The sequence below is a fragment of the Ovis aries genome, chromosome 11, assembly GCF_016772045.2.
Source record: "Ovis aries strain OAR_USU_Benz2616 breed Rambouillet chromosome 11, ARS-UI_Ramb_v3.0, whole genome shotgun sequence".
Lineage (NCBI taxonomy): Eukaryota > Metazoa > Chordata > Mammalia > Artiodactyla > Bovidae > Ovis > Ovis aries.
The window spans coordinates 49,140,265-49,154,906 of record NC_056064.1 but is presented as its reverse complement, the minus strand read 5'-3'; the positions used below and the strand labels follow the sequence as shown (position 1 = coordinate 49,154,906).

The window sequence follows — 14,642 nt, the reverse complement described above, 5'->3', positions numbered from 1 at the left end:
GTTTTATCATTTAACCTCTTATATTTAGGTCTTTGGTCCATTTTGAGTGGATTTTTGAATATGAAGTGAAGTGAAAGTGTTAGTCGCTCAGTCATGTCTGACTGCGACTCCATGGATGTAGCCCACCAGGCTCCTCTGTCCATGGAATTCTCCAGGCAAGAATACTGGAGAGGGTAGTCATTCCCTTCTCCAGGGGGTCTTCCCGACTCATGGGTCAGACCTGGGTCTCCTGCATTGCGGGCAGATTCTTTACCATCTGAGCCAGATGTTTGAATGTGATAGAGAGGAATGATCCAAATTCATTCTTTTGCATGTGAATACCCATTTTGTCCCAGCATCATTTTTTAAAAGCCTATAGCGCCAGTATTCCCAGGTGGTCTCCCATCCAAGTACTTCCCAGGCCTGATCCTGCTTCACTTCCATGATCAGATGAGATTGGGTGTATACAGGGTGGTATGGCCATAGACTCAGCATCATTTTTGAAAAGACTTATTTTCCCCCTTATATTGCAGATCTCAATCTATTTTACCCAACATTTTGATCCTGAGATTGAAACACATGGCCCTGATTCATTCATTTTTTATGGCTGTATGCTGCTGCTGCTGCTGCTGTTTAGACTCTGTGACCCCATGGACCATAGCCCGCCAGGCTCCCCTGCGCATGGGATTCTCCAGGCAAGAATACTGGAGTGGTTTGCCATTTCCGTCTCCCAGGGATCTTCCTGACCCAAGGATCAAACCCATGTCACCGCACTGGCAGGTGGATTCTTTACCACTGAGTCACCTGGGAAGCTAAGCCCTTATGGCTGTATAGTATCCTTCATATGAATCTGCCACACTGTATTTAATTCATTCTTCGATCCATGCACAGTGGGTTGTTTCCAGAGTTTTGCTTTTCTGAACACTGTGGCTGGTAACATACTTGAGCATGTGTTTTACTTCCCACGTGTGAGAGTCTTTCTGGGGAATATGCTTAGGAGTGTAGAGTTATGCACATGTTTCCCCAAAGTAATTGTAATATTTATGTTCCTATGAGCAATGTAAAAGAGTTTACATTTGGGAAAATTCAGTTTTTAGATACTCTTATTTGTTTAGTGTCTCTTTGAAAAGTCATTACCTAAAGGAAAGAAGTAGTAAAATTTGCAAGTGGAATTTGCCTCTTAGGCTTCTGATATTTTATGAGCAAGAATTGTTCTCAACAAGCAAAAGGCCAATAGCCAGAGAACTGAGTATCCAATTAGTATCTCTGCAAATTTGTAAATGTTAGTGTGAGGCTTAAACAGATCTTTAGCTGGTTGAGATGATGAAGCTTTTGCTAGTAGTAAATAAGGGTGTATGTTTGTTCACTAAAGCAACATCACTGCTAAGTCGCTTCAGTCATGTCCGACTCTATGCGACCCCATGGACGGCAGCCTACCAGGCTCCCCCATCCCTGGGATTCTCCAGGCAAGAACACTGGAGTGAGTTGCCATTTCCTTCTCCAATGAATGAAAGTGAAAAGTGAAAGTGAAGTCACTCAGTTGTGTCTGACTCTTAGCGACCCCATGGACTGCAGACTACCAGGCTCCTCTGCCATGGGATTTTCCAGGCAAGAGTACTGGAGTGGGGTGCGATTGCCTTCTCCGAAGCAACATCACACCAACCTATTGTTACTCTCTTATATAGGGTCTGGAGCTACTATAGTGTAGCAGTTGGCAGAATCAGGGCACCAAGAGTAGAGGGGAGAGGCTTCCCTTTCTTGGAGTCCGCATATTAGTGCAGAATAGCTATGCTAAGACCAAATTGTGTCCATGGTGATGAGAAACATACCCTATCTCATCCTATAGCATTATGCGAAAGTTGACTGACAAAGTTGAGTTAGGTGATACCTAGAACCTTGAAGGAGATAAAAGTGTTCTCTGCTTGTGATTACAGGAGTTACACCTGGAAAACTCAACAGGCTCTATACTGGACCACCAGTGTGGTCCAGGTAGATGGGCATCAACAGGGATGGCCATGTAAAAGGCGAAGAAAGGCCTTTGGAAGGTAGACAGATGGGAGATGCAGGCAGCTTGCCTGGCAGCATCAGAGAAACATGTGGGAAAGTGCTCCAAGTCAGAGTGGGACTCAGGGACAGGATGTCAGTTACAAAGCAGGAGTGAGGGAAGAGGAGATTGGTAAGATGCCCCAACCCTAAGGGCACTCGAGTAGCTCATCAGGCCTTGTATTCCAGAAACTGAAACTCGAATACAAGGAGGCAACTTGATCTCAGGAATAAGTTGATGTTATGCCTAGTGTCATAAACTGAATGATTATGTCCCTCCCAAATTCATATGTTGAAACCTAATCCCTAATGTGATGGTAGAAATGGGGTTTTTGAGAGGTGATTAGGTCGTAAGGGTAGATTTGTGTCATGAATGGGATTAGCATGCTTATAAAAGAGACCCCCCAGGGACTTCCCTGGTGACCCAGTGGCTCAGACTCCAAGCTGTCAATGCAGGGGGGCCTAGGTTCAATCCTTGTTCAGGGAGCTAGATCCCACATGCTACAACTAAGACCCGGCGCAGCCAAATAAATAAACCCAGACCACCTTGAAGGTTGTCCCACTAATTTGAATAATAAGCCCAAACTCCCTAGCACATATCCTTGTCGGATGGACTCTCAACTCAGCTTTACAGCCCTATTAGTTGTCTTCTGCATTCAGGCATTCATTGCCTGCCACACCAGGCTGTGTATATAGACTGCCCCAGCCCTTGTCAGTTGCCGTGCAGTTCAGAGCAGAGGTCTGCAAACTACATTCTGTGGGTCAGTTTTTTTTTTTTTTTTAATCAATAAAGTTTTATGGGAACACAGTCTCATTGCTTCGCTAGCACACTGTCTATAGCCACTTTCTTACTACAGTGGCAGAGTATAATAGTCATGACAGCGTCTGCATGCTAAAATATTTGCTATCTTGTTCTTTAAGTTTAACACCCCCTGGCCTAGAGTTAGAAACAGGCAGCCAACCACAGAGAAGAAACACAAATGGCTAGGAATAATGACATGGTCACGAGGGATGCTGTGCCATAGAGAACTGCAGGCAGAGGGGAACCTCTTTCTGTAGGGTGCTCCCCGTGCATCTGCGTGTACAGCCTAATTGAAATTCTCATCGTTTTCTAGCTCTCCTCTGTGTGTTTCTGACTCCCAGTCTTTGCCCGGCCTCTCCATCTACTGTGCTTTTTTGTTACCATCCACTGCTATCAAAATGTTACCTTCCCCTCCACAGAGTCAGACATGACCAAAGCAACTTAGCAGCAGCAGCAGCAGCTCAGGGGTCAGATGGGATGCTACATTCTCAGAGAAGGTTTCCTGTCTCCTCAGCCATAATTCATTTCTCTCCTGCCTTTCTGTTTCTTTTTTTTTCTTTTGGCTGCTGGGAACGTGGGAATCTTAATTCCCTGACCAGGGATTGCACCTACAGGCCTTGTATTGGAAGCGCGGAGTGTTAACCACTGGACCACCAGGGGATTTCCATCTCTTGCTTTTCTTTAGCTCAGGAACCTCTCTGGTGTCACTTCCATTAGATATGAAGTTTCTTAATACCAAGACTCACATCTCATTCTTCTCCAAATCTCTATGGTCAACACACCCTCTTTTACAGTGAGCTTAAGTCTTTTTACATGACATTTAAAGTCCTCCAGGGCAGACTTCTCCCAGCCTCATCTTTTGCCCCTGTCCTATCCTTTGACCAAATCAAACTAATTATGGTTTTCCAATGTACTCTGTAGCTAACTTTTAATATCTCTTTTTTATTGCCTTGGCTCTCTTGAAAAATCAGAGCTAATGAAATGTTGGCTATTACAGTTCTATGAACATGGTTATGTAATGGCCTTACAAGGCCCTTAATAAATGAAATCTAAAATGTTACATCTTTTGGAACCCAGAAACTCATTCAAACTTTATTCTCTTTGAAGATTTATAACATTTTTTGAAGATCATGTTGTCCTCTTCTTTCTTCTGAATGATTTGCCAGGAACTTTGGTTGAAAATGATAAAGTCCCAACTTAGATAGGATAAATACGCAATAGTCATGTCTTTTGGAAGGAAAACACTGACTTTTAAAAATGACTCTCGCCTGAAAAACAAGCCTGAATGTTTTTTATGCTTATGTGTAAAAATGTACTGCTGTTCTTTGCTCTCATTTGTGTGTTGAAGAATGATTGCAGAATTGAAGGCATGCCGATATCAGTGTCACGTATGTTTAATATGTAAAATAGCATGACAGTGACTGGACTCTTAGGAACACAGTAATGCTTTGTCCTTTTCTGTGTGTAAGTGTGCACTCCTTTTCATTGTTCATATGAATGCTATTTTATTTACAGTGAAATTTCGTATAATTTCAGTCACGGCCAGATTAAGAACCTATGATTGCAGCTATAGATAACTTAAACCTAGGGAAAACAAAACAGTCATGGGGAACTGGGCGAGATACAGTATACTGCTGCCTAGATTCTTCAGCCCCCTGCTTCTCAGTACCGGGACGCTGATATACCTGGATGGGGTCCTACCATATTTGAAAATGGCTTAGCTAGTGAAGAATCTGCCCGCAATGCAGGAGACCTGGGTTTGACCCCTGAATCGGGAAAATCCCCTGGAGAAAGGCATGGCTACCCACTCCAGAATTCTTGCCTGGAGAATTCGATGGACAGAGGAGCCTTGTGGGCTACAGTCCAGGGGGGTCGCAAAGAGTCAGACATGACTGAGCGACTAACATGAGCATGACTATGTGAAAAGTTCCGTTTTTGCTGCACCACACTCTTTTAAAATTTTAATTGTTTATGGCTGCGCTGGGTCTTCATTGCTGTGTGCGCTTCCTCTGGTTGCGGTGAGTGGGGGCTGCTCTCCAGTTGCGATGCGCAGGCTTCTCACTGAGGTGGCTGCCCTTGTTGCAGAGCGCGAGCTCTAGGGCATTCAGGCTTTAGCGGTTGTGGCACACGGGCTCAGGAGTTTCAGCTCACTGGCTCTAAAGCACTTGGGTCTTAGCAGTTGTGGTCACAGGCTTAGTTGCTCTGCAGCATGTGACATCTTCCTGGACCAGGGATTGAACCTGTGTCCCCTGCATCGCAGGGTGGATTCTTAACCACTGAACCACCAGGGAAACCCATTTGTACGCTTTCAAAATAACTTCTCATCAACTGTCCTGCTGAGAGCATACTTTTGTACTTGGTACTGTGAAAAGTTCTCTCTGGTTTCCTGTAGACATGGAGGTTCCGACAGCTTTAGTCAATGGAAAGAGGCAACATATTAGGGTATTCTTCCCTTGGGAAGTACGTATGATAGATCTCACTAAGAGATGATTTGACTCTTAAGGCTACCAAGCACATAACCTCATTATCCGGAGATGACTGGGTAGTAGACTAAGATCTGTTTATTACCTTGTAGACTGTTATAAAGCCCCCCATACCTATTTTGCACCCTCATGGACTAGCCCGTCAGGCTCCTCTGTCCACGGAATTCTCCAGGCAAGAATACTGGAGGGGGTAGCCGTTCCCTTCTCCAGGGGATCTTCCCAACCCAGGGATCGAACCCAGGTCTCCAGCATTGCAGGCAGATTCTTTACTGTCTGAGCCACCAAGGGAAGCCCAAACCTATTTTGATTAGAGACTAAATTTCTAACTCATTCAATTGGTTTGTTTATGGCAGCGCTGCCCTGCTGTTCCTAGGAGAAGACAATTTTACATTTAAATGGAATATTCTAACTTTGCCTAGTAAGTAATGACCTAGAAATTACAATGCAGGGAAATGGGATTTCAGTGTTTCATGAAAAAAGTTCCTATCACTAGAGCATCACATTTTTCATTCTTTGGCTAGGTAGGCAGATTTCTGCATGTTCCCTGAAACAGTCTTGCTGGAGGAGGAGGAAGCAAAAATGAAAGACATTAGCAACTGGGGATGGCAGTCATTTTAGGGACTCTGCTTAATATACGCATGATGAAAATGAATACCTTTGACCAGAGAGAACAGGCATGACTGATGCCCTGGGTTGCATTCGGAGGTCTATCAGCCTGTGAGAACTTCATGCTACTTGGGTCTAGCTTCGCATTACTGAGTAACCCTTTCTTTTTATGCCAGCTGATCGGTAAGGAGCAGAGGACAGCACCCTCTTTGCCCAGATTAACACTAGATTGATAAGTCAGTAAATTAAAGCAGAGACTCTACTGTGGCTTGTAACCACGAGTAAAACCTTGCTTTGAGGAAGAAGGAGAAAAGGAGAGGGAAAAGGTGGACGCAAGAAAGTTGTCAGGATCTTCTCGTGTGGCTTAGCCTCCATGCTCCCAATGCAGGGTGCCTGGGTTCGATCCCTGGTCAGGGACTTCCTATGCTGTAACTGAGAGTTTGTGTGCACAGCTGAAGATTCCACATGTCACAACTAAGATCTGGTGAAGCTAAATAAACAAATAAAAATAAATAAATATTTGTTTTAAAAGAAAGTTGGCAACAGGAGGTGGGAAAAGACAGGCTGCGGTGTGCAAAGGGTGAGGGAGAAGATAGCTACGTGTGGTGGAGAAGTAGACGCTTCTCCGACTTGGTCGGTCAGCTCTGCTTCACTGGCATAGATTCTAGAAGTTTCCTAATTCTTAGAGCATAGATAGGGTGTATTTCCTAGGAAAGACAGATTTATATCCAGCAAACATCATCTCAAGTTGCCGTGCCAGACTCGTGGATCCTTCTCTGCGTCCTTGTCTCAAGTTTTGCGGATTCAGTACATGCTTTAGGGCTAAGAGTGAAGCCAATCTTTCATCCTTATTTGGGATGCTTTCTAGTTTTGACCTTAAATATGGGATCAGGAGAATTCTGAGAAAGGGAAGACCCTCTTTTTTTCCTGCATTACAGAGTCAATAGATTCATTAAAAAAAAAAAATCCTTTTATACCAGAATGATCCACCTCTGGCTGTACATAAAGCACAAAGTTATCGGAGACCTTTTTTCCCTTTGTGCTCTGAGCGCTTGACATCAGTTTGCCTTTGATCCCCAAGAGGGTAGCAGGAAAGCAATGCTTTTCACACTGGAGCTATAAAAAGGCACTCCGTGGAAAGGAATATATTGTATTGATCAGTGATCAGTGAGTCTTTTTTAATGGCATGCTTTGTTTTAAATGCTATTTGAAAACCTTCAAAGGAAAATTCTCAGGAATTATTAAGTCACGTCCTGTCGGCATGCCTCTGAATGCAGCCAGGAGCAACGGAGCGCAAAAAAAAAAAAAAAAAAAATCTCAATGTGTAGCCAGAGTTTTAAATTCTTGGAGACCCACAACATGAATCCATTCAATTTTCTACTTGTGTTTTTATTCCCATTGCATTTCCTGACATTTAATATATTTTCTCCCCAGAGAAGCACTTAGTGCCTTAATACTCAGACATATTTTCCAATATTTCTTCTAATCAAATCAGTAGTCCTTGGGGCTTCCCTGTTAGTCCAGTGGTTAAGACTCTGCTTCCAATACAGGGGGTATGGGTTCAATCCCTGGTGGGGGAACTAGCATCACACATACCTGCAGGGAAAAAAGTCAATAATCCTTCACTTACATAGTCTGTATGTAGTTGAAGGAAGATCAAAACTGCCTCATGTGGGTGCCCATTCTTATCCCAATGATTAGAATTTTATCATCCATGAATAATGCATTATCCATGATGTTAACTAGAACATACTCAGCTCCAGTCTCTTTTGTTGGGGCTCTGTTAAGGTCTTTCTGGATACGAAGGGGAAGACGGCACTTTGGGATACCTCTGCACACCCCTTGGCTTCTCTGCTTCCAGACAGGTTGAGCGTGGGCTTTCTTATTCATGGCACTGTGAAGACTTGGCAGGTGGCAAAAGAACTGTTAGTTTTTCACCCTGTGTTGGATACAGTCACACATACAGCCCGTATATAAGATCGAAAGCCTTTTTATCTTGGTGCCAAAGACTTGGGAAAAGAGGATGGTAGCTTTCAAAATCCGTTTATGTTATTCCTAACCTCTTTGTGTAGTGTGATATTAGGGGGAAAACCAGCTTGCTCTAACAGATGACACCTCATCCAGGTTATGGCGGTTCTTAAATCACCTTATGTGAAGTCCCACTCTTTTTGTGACCTTAGAGAAGCTATCTTAATCTTCCTGTGCCTTAGTTTCCCTACTGCCTTGAAGTGTGGCAAAGTTACATTGTCCATTGATCTAGTCAGTATTTATCAAGGTCTGGAAATACAGAGGTGAGTGAGCCAGCAAATTTTTCCTTGATGGGAATCACAGTCTAGTAGGGCCAAGGCAATTAGAGACCTTTCAGAGATAATATTGAGTGGTGAATTCCACATATCGATGATACACAAGGCCAACAGGAAATGACCTCAAATTGAAGTTAAGATTCACAGGATAAGAGATGAGCTTAATATCTGTGAATGCTTGGAACCCAGAAAGGTGAGCTGGTGTAACTTGCAGGAAGTATGACTCACTTGTGAATGTGATGAAGAAGGCTTAAAGCAGATCATCGGAGGAAAGGCTGTACCGATGTACGCTTCGAAAGGCAGAGAAAAAAACCAAACAGCATGTCCCCTGGCCTGTCCTGGGAAGAGAGGAGCTCATAGACCTTTGACATTGTCCAGCTACCATTTCATACAGTTGGGAGGAGAAAACAAAGCAAAATAAGGGGATTTCTCTGGAGGTCCAATAGTTAAGCATTTGCACTTCCAGTAGAGAGAGTGAGGGTTCTATCCCTGGTCGGGGAACTAAGAGCCTGCACTGCATGTGGTGAGGCCAAAACAAACAAACAAAACAAAAAATAAGGCTTCAGAGATAGACTGAGTTTAAATCCCATTTCTGCCACTTCTTATTAGGTGCTTGACCTTGGACAAGTCCCTTCAACCCTCTGAGCTTCAGTGTGCTCATCTTTAAAAGTGGGCAACAGGGAACTTTACTTGATACTCTTTAATGACTTATATGAGAAAATAATCTTAGAAAGAGTTGATACATGTATAACTGATTCACTTTGCTGTACACTTGAAACTAACACATTGTAAATCAACTACACTTCAATAAAATTTTTTAGAAATTAAAAAGAAATTTCAAAAAGGTGGGCTGAGACAAGGAACTATATTCATTATCTTGTAATAACCTATAATGGAAAAAAATCTGAAAAAGAATATATATCTATAAAAGAATATATATATATATAATGCAATCACTTTTCTGTGCACCTGAAATTAACACCTGAACACTGTAAATCAACTCAGCTTTCATAATAAACACAAATAAATAAATATAAATAAAAAAGTGGACTGAGAAAGAGTGATCGTATGGACGTGCCTCAGTGCCTTCTGTGTCCTGAGCACTTAGTAAGCGTGAGCTCTGCTCTAAGGAATGAAGCTCTGATTTGAACTCAGCAGCTCTTAATTCTGTTGCTCCCAAGACTTCAGCATCCTTGCCTTTTTTTAAAAAATGAGAAAGAATACAAAGAAGAGCTGCATTTTAATGGTTTTACTGCTCAACTGCTAACTGTTTTGATAGATTGAACAGAGTCCATTGATTCTTTGTGGAGGAGTGCCTGCTGGAGAGTGTGAGTCAGCGTCTGTGTTATTAACTTGTTCAGAAGCTTTTTGTGGCAGATTGATTTAAAAGCCCCCAACAACATGGGAGGATTTTATTTAATAGAAATATTGTCAAGACGGCATTGAGATTTTGAGTTTGGCTTTCAGATCAAGCAATACAACTTGAATAAAGGTCTTCCTTCTGACAGATTGAAGAACCATGATGGATTGCGGAGATACTCTCCATCAGCTTGTAGGGCTTTGCCTGGGGGAGGTAATATTCCCCTGGAGAACCCTGACCCCAATCAGCGAGCACGCCTTTCTTTTCTAAAGGTGAGCATATGGGTTTGATATAGAGAGCTGGTGAAATATGGTCACTAGTACTTTCAACTTATAGGGTTATGTGGTTTACCTGCACTGAACAAGATGAGTGTGTGCCTGACTGTATCTCTGTGGGTTTCCATCCTGTGGTTCTGGGATTAAGGACAAATGAAAGAAAGTTGTTAAGTGAAGAATGTTTCCATAGTGCCTTCAAAAGCAGGCTCCAGATTGGTATCCTCCAGCCTGGAAGGAAGATATTGTCAGAGTCTCACATGCAGAGTCGCAATGTTCCTTCTTGAGTCTCTTGGTCCTTATTTGGACTCTGGGCTGAGCATCCGGATCAGTTTCACAGAAGAGCTTTTGAGTAGGTTCCTTCCAACGCTGAAAGTCACACTTCTCTGAAATTGGTTTTAACACCAATCCAAACCCCACTGGTGTTCCTGTTATGTTTTACAGCTATTTATATGGCCTTTAATAAATGACCTCTGGAGAGAAAGAAGGATCACTAGTTCATTGTGCAGGAGGATCAAGCCCTCACAACTGGCCACAGCTTATTCAAAACCTGCATTGCTTCACCAGAATTTCTGGCATTAGGCAAACTTCTTCTTAAAGGGCCAGTGAATAACTTTTTTTTTGGCTTTGCAGGCCACAAGGTCTCTGGCACAATTCTTCAATGCTGCTTTCATAGCTCAAAAGTAGCCATAAACAGTAGGTGAGGGGGATGAGTCTGACTGTGTTTTAATAAAACTTTATTTACCAAATAGGCCATTGGCCTGCCACCCATGATTCACTGACATCTGCATAGATCATCATAAACTTCCTGTAACCTTGCGAGTGTGAAAATTACACTTTGGAGTAAAAAACTCATTTGAATATAAATTTGTGTTTTGAGTTTCCTTATTGATGTATCACAACGTTTTCTTACAACTTACTTAGTTTTTATTTAAACATTCCACGTTTATTGCCTCAAAATTGGATTCCTCATTTTCATAGCTTGGTAAGGACACCCATGTTTGATAGGAAACAAATTAATTGATAATGTTGGAATTCCTATTCATGGTGAAGTTCACTTTTACTTGCCAGTGACGTTTTCGGCACCCTGTTCCGGGTGTCTCTTCTTTGTAGCAAATGCAAGCATGGGGTCCACTCTGGAGGTGCCATACCAGACCACTCTCCTAGTCTCGATTCCTGCCGGGAGAAATTCTTCTGGTCATAGTTCACGTTAATCCGTAAGGCTTTGTGGCACTGTGAGATCTTGGCTACATTACTGCTTTCCCACAATTTACAGTCTCTCAGTATTAAAACCTCCGATTTCTCTCACAAGATCATGTGAGCCAGGTTTGCCAGAGTTTCAAAGTCATCCTCTATTGCACGTGAACACTGCCTGCACCCGGAGCTTGACTGTGAACTGATTATTCTCACCACGACCTGTTAACACAAATTCCATCACTCCCAAGGCTAAAAATATACCATATTTAACACTTGGAAGCAAAATTCCAAGCAAATGTATAATCTGCTTTGATTGAATCCTTGTTGAAAATGTTCATGGTGGAGTCAAATGTTGACTTTTAAGGTGGAAGATCACCCTGGATAGCTCAGTTGGTAAAGAATCTGCCTGCAATGTGGGAGACCCCAGTTTGATTCCTGGGTCCAGAAGATCCACTGGAGAAGGGATAGGCTACCCATTCCAGTATTCTTGGGCTTCCCTGGTGGCTCAGATGATAAAGAATCCTCTTGCAATGCAGGAGATCTGGGTTTGATCCCTGGGTTGGGAAGATCCCCTGGAGAAGGGAATGGCTACCTACTCCAGTATTCTGGCCTGGAGAGTCCATGGGGTTGCAGAGTCAGACACTACTGAGTAACTTTCACTTAAGGTGGAAGATTGCATTCCTTCTGTGAGCAGGTAGATAGAAATCAATTCCCCCTTATCAATTGATGTAATCACAGAGACTGATAGATGCCTCAGCCTCAGCATTCAAAATCACACTAGTTCATCTTGTTTAAGAGTATTTCCCCTCTCCCCAGAATTCCCTGGTGCTCCAGTGGTTAGGACTGGCTGCTTTCACTGCTATGGAGCCTAGTTCAATCCCTGGTTGGGGAACTTAAGATCCCACAAGTCACATGTTGCAGCCAAAATAAAAACAAAAAATGTGTGTTCTCCCTCATTTGTGGCACAAAGCCACTGAGGATCAGGCTTCTATTTAAATCATGGTGCCATGTTAGAGGACTTAGGAATATTTAGTGTTTGTGTGTCCAGCTAGTGTTTGTGTGCCCAGCTAGTGTTTGTGTAATATAAAAACATGCTTAGGAGATAAAGCTATTAATTATAGTCATTTGCAAGTGATGGAATTATAGATGATTTTAAACTTTCTTCTTATACAATTTTTCTGTTTTACAAGTGTTCAATAAAGAATATGCATTACTCTAAGAAAAACAGTACAAAGGCTTTCAAAGTTTTTTTTGACTGTGACCCCCAGTAAGAAGTAAAATTTACATCCTAACTCAGTATAAGCATGCATTTATGTAAACAATTAAAACAAGCATTTCATGAAGCATTCATTACCCTTTGTGCTACCTATCCTTATTTCCTGGTGTTTTCAATTTTTTATTCTATTTTATTGACATAGAAAGAGTGCAGGCAATGACCAACTAAAATGACCTCATAAACCCCTGATGGGTAAATTGAAAAATACTGACTGTTGTGCAATAGTGCCAGTCTTTTATTTCATGGGTCAGTAAAATTTCAAAAGAAATTTTGGCACTTGATGCAAGATCAACTTTTCATGTGGCAGAGTAAGGCTATTTTTAAAACTTCTGCTATTCTTTTCATTAATTTTTCATGTTAAAATTTGTTTTTTATGATTGGGGGAAATTTTCATGTTGAAATATGCTTCATTCTATGGAAGTATGTTTGAACATGAAACGATTTCAGCATTTAAACAGTGAGTAAATTTAGCCTTATGAGAACAGACTACACTGGCTTTGTTTTTTTCCGTTTGGCATTGAACCTGTGCAAACGTGGTGATGCAAGAGCGCTTGAGAATCATTGAGGAATTATCAGTGCAGCCAAGAGTCCCACTTTAGAACAAACACAGTTGCAGCTCTGCATCCCCACTACTTGGGAGCAAATCACTTAACTTTTCTGATCTGAACCCCATTCTGCTCACCTGTAAAAGGAGTACCTTTCACAGGTGTAAAGATATGATTTATATAGAGTTTAAGACAGTTTCAGATGCAGGGGAGTTTATAAATGGTAACATCTCAGGACCATTAACTCTTTCTGCTGCTTTGTACTATAAAAAAACTTGGAAGGTTTAAAGACATTCATTAGATGTTTCTACTTTATGATGAACTGCCCCTTTAATTATCATAAATATAAATAACATCTTTTTTTTTTTACGTTTCCTGTCTTGTCTCACCCTCAAGCTTTACCCTTCTTACTATATTTTTCCCCATCTTTTAACCTCCTGTCAACCTCTTGATACCCTTATTCATGACGGGAACACGGCTCATCTGGCAGTTTTAGGGGACAGTTAGAAAATATTCCTTGACAGTGCCATGAGCTTGCAGTTTTTAAGTTGTGGTTTTGGCTAGAGGGGACTTAGATGGTGAGCAGAATACTAAGACTAAGGGAAGGATGTGCTTAAAATAGATCTTGTGAGCCTTCTGTTTAATTACATGGTAATTTGTAAAACAGACTTGTTTCTGTGGCCTTGAATACTAATCTAGATTTGTCCCTTACTAATCTTAAAAGCATATATCCCGAGAAATGCATAATTCACACATTTCCACACATTTTATGTCTTCAAAGGCTCCACGTGAATCAGTCTGAAACCTTTTCTTCATTTATCTTTTAAAGTGGTGACTTTTTTTGGACAAGGGGCTGTATGTTTATTTCATCAGCAATACCTATATTTAAAATGCCCTCTGTTTGGCTCAGATAGTTTCAGTTTCTGGTGGTACCAACCACACCCCTGTATTTCCCCAGTGGATTAACCCTCCAGGAAAGTTCTAGCTGTCTGAAACTCTCAGGAAACAAGCTGGGTGTGCCTGATAAGGAAGGTTTAACAAAATCATGTACATTTTTCTAGAATATTTTCTATCATAATAGCTAACATTTTGCTGGGCTTGTTATGTTCTAGAAACTTTGTTAAAGGCTTCCAGAACATCTCATTTAATCGGAAGAAAAAAAATAAATACTTTTCTGCCTTGATGCTTGAGAGATCTGTTGTAAAGGTCAGCAGTTACAGTGTATCCTATGGATTTCAGTTCTGGAGTACTATTGTCCTCATTTAGTTTACCACTATTTACTGAGTAGTTATTATGTGTCAGATACCACTCTGGGCGCTGGGGATGTGCAGCCACAAGTCTCGGAATGCCTGGCACTGCTAGAAACTTCCTGCCTTCTGCATGGGAGGACCCAGATAATAATGTTGTTGTTCAGTTGCTAAGTTGTGTCCGACTTCTTGCAACCCTGTGGACTACAGCACGCCAGGCACCTCTGTCTTCCATGATCTCCTGGAGTTTGCTCTGATTCATGTCCGTTGAATCGGTGATGCTATCTAACCAACCATCTCATCCTCTGCCGCCCCCTTCTGTTGCCTTCAAACTTTCCCAGCATCAGGGCCTTTTCCAATGAGTCGGCTCTTTGGATGATAATGTATAAACATACAAATATAATGTCAGGTAGAGACTTTAAAAAGGCAGGATAAAGAAGCAGGGAGTGGCGATGGGAAAAGTGATGGGGAAGGCCTTTGATGAGATATCTGAGCAGAGACCTGCATGAATCATGGGAAGAAGCCTCAC

The 14,642-nt window shown here is 42.0% G+C and overlaps 1 protein-coding gene and 1 pseudogene across 1 annotated transcript in view; one reads left to right on the top strand and one right to left on the bottom strand.

Annotated features, from left to right (window-relative positions):
- Nucleotides 1-14,642, top strand: part of PITPNC1 (phosphatidylinositol transfer protein cytoplasmic 1) — a 262,838-nt gene that overhangs the window by 23,975 nt on the left and 224,221 nt on the right. The window lies entirely within an intron of this gene.
- Nucleotides 350-467, bottom strand: LOC114117022 (5S ribosomal RNA; annotated as a pseudogene).